Source organism: Dermacentor albipictus, chromosome 4, assembly GCF_038994185.2.
Source record: "Dermacentor albipictus isolate Rhodes 1998 colony chromosome 4, USDA_Dalb.pri_finalv2, whole genome shotgun sequence".
Classification (NCBI taxonomy): Eukaryota; Metazoa; Arthropoda; class Arachnida; order Ixodida; family Ixodidae; genus Dermacentor; species Dermacentor albipictus.
This window is the reverse complement of record NC_091824.1, coordinates 67,069,210-67,079,647: the sequence shown is the minus strand read 5'-3', so window position 1 is coordinate 67,079,647 and position 10,438 is coordinate 67,069,210. Positions and strand designations below refer to the sequence as shown.

Sequence of the window (10,438 nt, the reverse complement as noted above, 5' to 3'; positions counted from 1 at the left end):
GGAAATACCGCCTCTGCCATGAAGTATATGTTGCCCCAGAACAGCTGAACCTTCGCAACTATAGGCCCAGACACGCGCCCAGACGTCGATTTATGCAATAAATAAATGAATTCTCACATAATGTATTCTCTCCAAAAATGAAAAAATGGTAAGCCTATTGTCCATGGAAATACTGCCTATGCCACGACGTATAAGTTGCCCCGAAAGAGCTGTAACCTTGCATATATAGGCCCAGACGCGCGTCCAGACGTCGATTTATGCGATAAATAAATGAATTATCACAGAATTTATTGTCTTCAAAAATGAAAAAAAAAATGATAAGCCTATAGCCCATGGAAATACCGCATCTGCCACGAAGTATATGTTGCCCCAGAACAGCTGTAGCTTCGCAAATATAGGCCCAGACACGCGCCCAGACGTCGATTTATGCGATAAATGAATGAATTAGCACAGAGTAATTTTCCCCAAAAATGAGAAAACGGTAAGCCGATAGCCCATGGAAATACCGCTTCAGCCACGAAGTATTGTTTGCCTCGGAAGAGCTACAACTTGATATATATATAAGCCTAGACCTGCGCCCAGACGTCCATTTATGCTATAAATGAATGAATTAGCACACAAAAAATTTCTCCAAGAAATGAAAAAATGATAACACGGCCTCTGCCACGAAGTATAAGTTGCCTCGAAAGAGCTGTAACTTCGCGCACATAGGCCTTGACCTGCGCCCAGTTGTGGATTTATGCGATAAATAAATGAATTATCACAGAATTTGTTTTCTCCAAAAATTTAAAACGGTAAGCCTACAGCCCATGAAAATACTGTCTCAGCCACCGAGTTTAAATTGGCCAGAAAGTATTGTATCTTCGCCTATATAGGCCCAGACGTCTATTTAGGCGATAAGTGAAATATTTGGCACAGAATAATTTTCTCCAGTGTATGAAAAATGGTAAGTGCATGAAAATACTGGCTCAGCCACGAAGTATAAGTCGCCCCGAATGGCCTTTATCTTCGCATATATAAGACCAGACGCGTGCGCAAAGGTCGATTTATGCAATAAATGAATGAATAAGTGCAGATTAATTTCCTCCAAAAAATGAAAAAATGCGAAACTCATAGCCCATGAAAATACCGCCTCAGCCATGAAGTATAGGTTGCCCCAAATGAACTGTACCTTCGCATATATAAGCCCAGACATGTGCCCAGACGTCAATTTTTGCGACTAATTGATGAATTTGCGCAGAATTACTTTCTCCAAAAAATGAAAAAAAAAAACGGTAAGCCTATCAATATACTAGCCCATCAATATACCGCCTTTAGCCACGAAATATAGGTTGCCCCGACAGAGCTGAATCTTCGCATATATAGGTCCATACGCGCGCCCAGATATTGGTTAATGGGATAAATGCATCAATTATCACACGATATTTTTTTCAAAAAGTGAGAGAATGGTAAGCCCATAGCCCATGAAAATGCCACCTTTGCCACGAAGTATAAGTTGCCCCAAAAGAGCTGTACCTATACCTGTACCTGTACCTGTACCTGTACCTGTAGCTGTACCTGTACCTGTACCTGTACCTGTACCTGTACCTGTAGACGCGTGCCCAGACGTCGATTTATGCGATAAATGCATAAAGGAGCCCATAATAATTTTCTCCACAGAATGAAAAAAATGGGAAGCCTGTACCCATGAAAATACCGCCTCCGTCACGAAGTATAGCTTTCCCCGAAAGAACTGGATCTTCGCATATAAAGGGCCCCATGCGTGCCCTTACATTTATTTACGCGCTAAATAAATGGATTGGAGCTGATGAAGAACGGTAGTTCTATAGGCCGTGAAAATATCCCCTTACCTTTGCAAAACTTCTCTCGAAAGCTCTGGATCTTAAAAACTATGGCACGGGAGTTTCTCTTATGCACTATATTTCGATGGACTACCACATTGCCGGATTCCCTAATCATGCGGAGCTACTCCTATCCCAGTACGGACGCCCTCACAACCGTTAGTCCGCGCATTGGCAATGCAGACGCCGACCCTAGGATCCAGCTCTCGTAGTCGGAGTGCGATCCTGAGTACCCGCATGTATGCAGGCACCACGATTCCAACCACCGTTCTTAAGGGTGCGAACTGAACACTTCACCCTCTCGGCTACTGGAATAGCACAGGTACAGCCATTGTTTCATCGACCAGTTCCTTGGCCAGGTAGGCCGTTTTAGCTGACTACATTGTCTCAGGTCGTTCTGACGACGAGATGGGACGTGTTCTATTCCCGCGCCAGTCACGCTGGCTACGCGTTCCCGCTAAACTCTATAGCGTGCATTTTGGGTCGGCCTACGCATTTGCGCTGCGGTTGACGTGTGCCTGCGTTTCGCGCCTGTAGTGGCGCAGTTCTTAAAACGAAATGCAACGTGGGATCGTTTTACAAGTTTGAAATATATATTAATTCAAACATCCATGACGTGCATTGGTATGGCGCTACGAGCATGAGCGATGTGCGTTGATAAGACGCGGTTTAGTTGCTCTGTCAAAGGGATACCTGAGTCTGTTTATAAAGGGAATTCAGTTAGTGTGCCTCACTGATTGATCCGCGAGTTTCTGTCACTTGTCGATGGTCGTAGAATGCTCATCTACACGGCAACGCAAGTGCGAGTGCGCTATTTCGTAGCTTGTGAAGATGTCATTCGCATATGACAAGTAAAGCCCTTAGATCGTCTTTCGCCAAGCAGCGTCAAGTTCCTCCTCTCCTACCACCCTTTCCCTTGCGGCTCGCTTCGACCGCCATGTTCCTAACGCGCTCCGGCGGGGCTATTGTACGCGCTGTATGCACATGATCGGCATGAATTTGCTTTCACAGCTTTACTGTGAGATGCAGTAAAGAATCATTGCAAATTAGTTAGGTACTGACAAGAAGGAAAACGTGCCAGTAGGGTGCTCCAGCTGTTATTTACGTGCTGTTTTGTCGTAGACGGTGCGAACGATGAAACTTTTTTTCAACAGAACTGCTTGTTGGCTTTGTTGGTGCTTGCTAAAAGACATGTTTTTTGCCGCAGTTGAACACACACAAAAGACCCGTGTTGTCTTTATGTGTCTTCCTTTTGTGTGTGTTCAATTGCGGCACAAAACGATGAAACTGAGTAGTCGCACTGCGGCTGCTTAGTTCGCTAGAAAGCAGTGCACGCGCGCGCCTTTGTATGTGCAGAGTGTTATGGCAGATGTTCCGATCAGTCGCTGGCATGTAGCACAATTGAGAACTGTGCCTGCAGCTTAGTATATGAAGTGTGTTATTGAATATGTTTGCAACGGTCACTCGGTCGTCGTAGAATTCCGAACTGTGTCAGGACACTCGCGTACAAGTGGTGCAAACTTATTGTCGTACGTATTAAACAGTTCGCATACCTCTTCCCTGTCCTTGCTCGCCATTATCAGTCCATCCACTAGCCGTCTTCTCCCGACCGTTATTATTTCTGCCGGCCGTAGCTTGTATGCGCAAAACCTCAGACAGCAACTGGCGCGACCAGCAGTGTCTTTTTCTTTCGCTTTGTACTGTAATAAAACCTCAACCGAGTCTCCTGTACATTGGTGTTTAAGTATTGAACCAAAGCTCAACTAAGTGATTTTAAATAGGATGCCGCACTTCGCAGTTACGCATCATTCGCGCTCAGGAACAAACCCAACATGATCACTAAGCCAAATTTGCATTTCATAGACAAATCTGGTGCGGAATCACTATTCAGACGGATGGTAGGCTTTTCGAAACATGAATTGTGCCCATAGTTGTGCTATCTGGGCTTTTAATATGCGTAAATAATTGTATTGACGCGAACAATGAAACATTGCAGCAGCAGACCACAAGAATCGTTCGGAAAGGTACGATAACTTCCAGCAAACAGCGACAGATATACAAAAGTTACTTTCACTGAAATTATGTAGCCAATAGAACTACACAGCAAGAAAACAAGCGTGCTAGCGCCGTCGAACTCCGCAGCTGGACTGGCCCACGAACAACGTGGCAGACGAACATAGCATCTCCCAGCTGGAAGTGGAAGCTTTTCAATAAAGTGCGCCGGCAGGGCCGCAAATATTTTCGGTACTTAGCTTTTAAAGATCATAAAGGGTGTTTAGGGACCACCACACTGTTAGTTAGGAAGCGGCGTGAGGTAACGCACGGCGTCAACGGTACGGTTATTTCGAAGCTCGTAAACATTTTTACACAAAGCAATATATTTCACTGAGCGTGCCAGAGAAGATACTCATAAATGAAATCATGCGGAGGTTGTGCCAATAGCTGAACTGAACTTTCCAAGCTTTTAGTTTATGTAGTACATAGGGCCGCAAATGTCGCAATGATGACGAAAATGCTATGTGGAAGTAATTTTAGATCGCAAGAAAAAATGACATTGAACTCATTATAAATTGAATAAGAGCTGCCGGAACAGAAGTATATCCGAAATACGCGCATGAAAAGTTACGCTGGGGACGGAAATGAAAACAGTTTCCGAACGTCTTGGCGGTGGCTTGTGGCTTCTTAAGAACGTCTGTAGAGCCGAAAGGCGGTAGCTACCAAAGAAAGAAGGAACTTGCGATTGTAGACGTAGAATATTTGCAACAGCTTTAAGGACGCCTTATGCTAAGCCCAAGCGCACAGCACTTCAAGAGAAAATGAGGGTGCAGCAATCTAGAAGAGTGCGCAACCAGGCTAAAAAGCAACACGAATATACATGCGATATATCTTTGATTGGTTCTTTCTAATAAGTGGATTGCATAGCCTACGCTATGCAATATGCCAATGACACGTGTACCTCTTCCGGCTACTTACTCAATATGCAAGCGCCAGTTAAAAGTCGCGTCATAAGTCATCCAAACATATTTACATAACTTATTTACATACATAAGAATGTTGAGTATTGCCGTAGAAGTCTCGTGCCACTTCAGTCTTCGTTGTCCGCTTATGAGGCCCCTGATTGCAAGAGGTTTCAAATACTTACTTTGCAGAGTTTGCTGTTCAAAGCGTCCAACAACAATGAAGCCAAGAGTATTGGGGAGTGTTTAACTAAGCAGTGCCCAAGCACAGTTCTACATCCCAGAAAATTTTCAAAACTTGTTCACCTTCATTCCTCACCATGGACGGCACATTTGTGCTCAAAGGAGGAGGAGGAGGAGGAGGAGGAAATAACTTTATTGTGTGCCCTGCCAGTTGGTGGGGAGGGCCAAAGGCCCCGCCTAGGTGACGGCCAGAAGTTCTTGGGTCCTAGCGGCATGCTCAGCCCGCTGGATGGCCCTTGTGCTTAAAGCAATAAAATTTGTCAGTAAAGATAATTAGCACTGCCGTTAGCAATCCTATTACTAAGCTGCTCACAACCGCATTTAGCTCCAGCCTATTGTTATCGCTACTTGTTTTTCACGCGCGCAAATATGAATTTCGAAGTCTCAAACGCAGCAGTATACAGATGGTGCGTTATGTATTACAGGGTTAAAAGGATCCTGAACCACCTTGGTAGCTTGGTAAAAAACACAATAGGCGAGTAACATACGCTGCTGTGAACATTTCAGCTAAATTTTGCAGACGTGCGCCACACGTAGTTTTCCGTGCTTTAGGCTTTTCATCACTTTCAGCAACATCCTCTGCTTATCTTTCCTCTGCTTTCACCAACTCTATACTGAAGTAAGCCTTCGTCTTATCAGTGCTAGGTTCCGATTACCCACCCTCCCTCCAACTGCCCTTAGGCTATGCCCAATATGCCCTACCAATACCTATCATTAGTTCAACGCGTGGCACGTGACTCGTTAGTTGTCGTACACACATCGGCATTACACGTCGTCATCGTCCTCTGGCCAGAGCTGATTCTGGTCTTGTTGTTCTTATGTGTGCGTAACAACGCCTTTCGCTGAAATGTGGGCCGTGGTGCCAATGGTCACGTCGACATGATGCTAAATGCGGCCGCTGTGATGCTGCTTCGAGACCTGACGTTCGAGCTGGACCGCTCAAGCCTGGGTCAGCGGCTGTGCGGTGGACCCCGCACCAAGTTGCTCCTGCTCGAGGGACTGTCATTCGAAGTCTGGTGATCCGAAGTCCATGGGGGCGAGATCCTCACCATCATCGCCACCTCCAGTGAGCACGCTTCTCTGTAACTGTACAAAAATGAAAAAAAAAACTTTTGTGAAGGTTGGTAACTGCTTCAGGCAGAAATAAACGCTTTTTGTCACGTGTTTTATTAAGTTTTCAGGAATTTACATACAGTCCGATAGACAGTCGGTGCTCGGACAACGTCCGATAGCGAGTTTTGCACCGAACAAGAAATGCTTACGGCCCAATATTCGCACAGGTGCGGTTCGATTGCCTCCGAAAATGATTGCCCCAAATGTTTGTCCCTTCGAACATAGTAAGAATGGCAAACTCTCCAAATGGAACCTTCCATATGAATCACATTGTTCCCTGTTGCCGAAAACTTGCTTACCAAAAGCCATACCATCCCTGTTATTGCCGTGCCGTTTCGCATGCACACGCGATAATAGGAAACTGCACACGGGGCGTACCTGTAATCAGTTTACTGGCAGCCCTGATGCAGACCCGAGCAACTTGTGGAGCATAACAACCAGCGTCCACGCCACCCCTTATAACTCCGACCCTTTATCAGCGCGGTACATTTTTGACAGCCAGATGAAGCTCTTCAATTTGCGTCCAGTATGGGATGGTACGCGGAAACACGGGCGCGGCTCATCGCACGATTGCTTTCTCCGCGAATGGTCGTTTGCACCTTTCGTGGCGTGAGCGAGCATCCATTTAGTCAAGGTACCAATTAGGAAGTTCTGGTTTGGCCACGCGCATAATTATCACAGATGCTTAATAGCAGAACTGACGTCTTCGTTCCTGAACATACCTGCAATTACGCTTGCACATTCGCAAGCATGGAAAATACTGAAAAAGCTTTTGCAATGCCGTATATTGATCAACAAAGTGAAAGTTCGGGCTAACTGGTATCCCATGATCAAACGTCCTAACGCACAGAAGTCACTGGCACGGGAAGAATAAGAATGGCGCTTATGCTTGCTTTATCCCTTCTGTGTCCAGTATTTGCGCGCTAAAAACGCTAGGACACGTATTCGTCCTAAATGTCTGCACATAGAAGGCGTTGCTTTTACTTCATTCTAATGTCAATACAGCATAGGATAAATTCATTGAAGTTGCGTTTGTTTAACAACATAATTGTAACGCGAAGGCACAATCAGGCATCAGGCACGCAGGCATCTCAGAGGCGCTACAAGAAATTTATTCAAAATGCGTCGAGATACCGAATATTTATTGTTTCCAACGCGCAGGTGCACTGCAGCCACCTCGGACAGAATACCGAGGTCGATTATCAGAACTATCAACATGAGTTTATTGTCATAAATAAGATATGCTGCACGTTGTACAAAAGATAAGAAGAATTCTGACTTGCACAAGCACTACCTTTTTTTCTTTGATGTAAAGCGCTTCCAATACCTGGCGTGCCTTTTTGTCTTTACTTTTGCCCGGGACCTTCACATCACAAAATCTCCGCTGACAAGAGCCGGTTTTATAGTGCACTCAAAGATGGGCAGTCAGGTTCTTCAAGCTATTAGCGTCCTCATTCATTCGATTATTGGCGCAGTGGCCAGTTTGTTCTACATAGGACTTTCCACAAGACAGTGGGATTTCCGTACGTCGTTTCAATGGTTGATGCGCACGTTGGTGTCACTGATAAAAAAACGGCAGATGTTTCTGCCACTGAAGCGTTTTTTAGGCCAGTCAACAGTGAGAGCTCCAGTGAATCGCACGCTTCCTAAAGACACAACTTTTCGCCATGTCATTTCTGAACTTCAGCTCATCGTCCTTGTGTTTTAAAAGGTCTTAGCCACATGGAAGGCACCCTCTTTTAAGGGGTAACAACAGGATTGCACTATATAATCCAGCATGGTCGCTTAAAGCCGCGAGGGCTGCCTCTCTGTGTTCCACTGGGTAAAAGCAAGTGGGTGAAAAAACCACGACATCTCACCCTGCAAGTACTTTTGAACTGAATAGAGGAGGCTTCCAGACAGCATGGGAAGTAGTATTCTTCATAAACCTGTATAACCGTTCGCACTTCCAGAAGGACAACGGGTATATGGGGTGAAGATGTGCTGTACATTGTATGTACTTGCATTAGTAGCATAGACTGAATTGATGGAATCGTGGTGACGCACTCACGACAAGGAGAGAGACATTCCGAGTAAGAGTGGCTAACCCTGCCGGTCTGCGTGCTATTTAAGGCACGCCACTGTGATATGGTTATGCCCACGTCACTATAGTATTCGCCCAGGAGCAGAGGTCGTAGCCATGATGGCTGAGAAGCAGCTCTGAACTACCTTAATTACCGTTAGCTGCCAATGACTTAGCTTCAAATATAATAACAGCATTTTGTGTCAATCACGAAGCTCTCATATCTCCTGAGTATGGTAAAATAGAGTATTTCAGCCTCTTATGGGTATGCGTAAGCAGGGTCAGAGAAGACACCACTTAAAGGCTCCTATAAGGGGCATGATGTTCACATGCGCGTCAATCGCTAGGAAGGAATTCACATAGGCTGCCTACACACAAAATCTTTTGTTGGCACGCCCGTCATGCATGTCGATATTTACTTTTAAAAACGCTACACGGTAGGGAGCTCAACAAGATGGTGAATTGGATCATTTGGTGTGGATTCTGTGTTAGGTATGTGCGAAGGGACAAAGACGTCCTGTGTTCTGTCATCTTTGTCCGTTTGCACTTTCCTAACAATGAGCAGTAGAAAGTCCGTCCTGACACTGCGGCGCCAGTCATATAGGGCAGTTGCTCTTGAGATATTTTCACAGACCACAGTACACCCTCCCGCCCCCTATTGTCCCCTAAAGAGTGAAACAAAACAAAATTTCACAACATAACGCTTAGCACAACGTTACGCCAAAGAAGTGCTTCGACGTGGCGTAATGACGGCTGTGGGACCACAGATCTTAGAAGTTATTTCCGAGATTAAAGTGCCACGCTCCAAAGCGCAAAGGGAAATTTGGGAGCTCAAGGGCAAGACAGAGAAGCGAGATATTCGACGCAACATGACGAATGATTCTACGAACGTTTTGTCTATACAAGTGGAAGAGGAGGAGAGAAAAGGCAGGGATGTTAGCCAGAAATGCGTTTCATTGGCTGCTCAACATTGAGGGACAGGAAAGGGGAATGGAAAGATGAAGCAGAGCGAGGAGTAGGAGGGAAGGAAAAATGCGGTGAGTTCGTGGATGCGTGTGGAACGCCTCACCAAGTCAAAGGCGTTCACATAAGCCAGCATCCTTCAAGAGATCGCAAAAATAGTTGCGCTGCGTGCTTCGAATGCATTTAGAAGCAGTGAGACCTCCGCAGCAGTTTTTTGCTCATATATTAGTTATAAGGTAAATCGTCGTCGAATATTTGTTGTTCAATAAATGAGCAATAAATTGAAATGCGCCAGCATATTCAGCAGCGAGGAGAGTTATTAGAAAGCAAAGGTGTAATCGTTGGTATGCAGCTAATTGATAACATGTATGCTTTTCTTGAACGTCATCGCAAAAAATAAAAATCATGCAGCATAAGTGCTGCGCCGGGCACGGAATTTCCTCTGAACATGTATAGGAAGAATTTGTAAAGGATAAGAAGTTTCAATGTCTGGTAATATATAGCTCTATTACACCAAAACAACGAGCTTGAGATGAAGTTAATCTTCATTTTCGATTCTACGTAATAATTAAAAGTTATGCGTTCTTTTTTACCCCAGTTATTCAATTCTGGTTATCTTACTATCCAGTTCAAATCAAGTTCATGGTTTCTTAGGAAAGTAACACAAAAGCATGTCAGCGACGCGTTTTTGCTGTTTCCTGGGTATCATGGGTCTATGTAACAAAGTTCATCTTAACTTCTACTTTGGTTAAGTACACAGCATAATTACCATGCTGATTTATCCTCCATCACACCTGAGGCCAATTGACTGATGTGGACTATTCTTTAGAATGCACCTAAAAGATACAAATAAACGCAGGTCTTTGTATTAAGCATTGGTCGTAATGTGTATTCAGCAGTGAGTAATCGAAACCATAATTTATAGCTCGAAAAAAGAGCGTCATAAACACTTAGTCAGGCGGCGATACTAGGACGCAGCAATCTAAAGTAGCTCTGCCAATATATGCGCGAAATTAAAGAGCGATCACCTATATGTGTCCCACATCATTTGTAACTCTCTCTGCAGTCAGGTAATCTCAAATCTCCAACGTTAACAGCGTCATAATCTTTTGGCTAGGGCACGTGAAAACGTATGAAGATTGGGAAACTATTCTCGGCGCTCCTTTTGCGTGTTTCGAGCAGGCGTGCAATATTGCACTGGAAAAGTCTGGGGCTCTGTGCAGCAGCAGTCACTAATGGACACCCATTGACGCAAGATG

At 44.8% G+C, this 10,438-nt stretch overlaps 1 long non-coding RNA gene across 1 annotated transcript in view; it reads right to left on the bottom strand.

The window, feature by feature from the left end:
• Positions 1-5,172: 5,172 nt before the first annotated feature.
• LOC135897611 (uncharacterized) overlaps positions 5,173-10,438 on the bottom strand; it is a 174,986-nt gene continuing 169,720 nt past the window's right edge. The window contains exon 3 of the long non-coding RNA XR_010563099.1: positions 5,173-6,127. This is a non-coding gene — a long non-coding RNA (uncharacterized lncRNA). The remainder of the gene's footprint in view (positions 6,128-10,438) is intronic.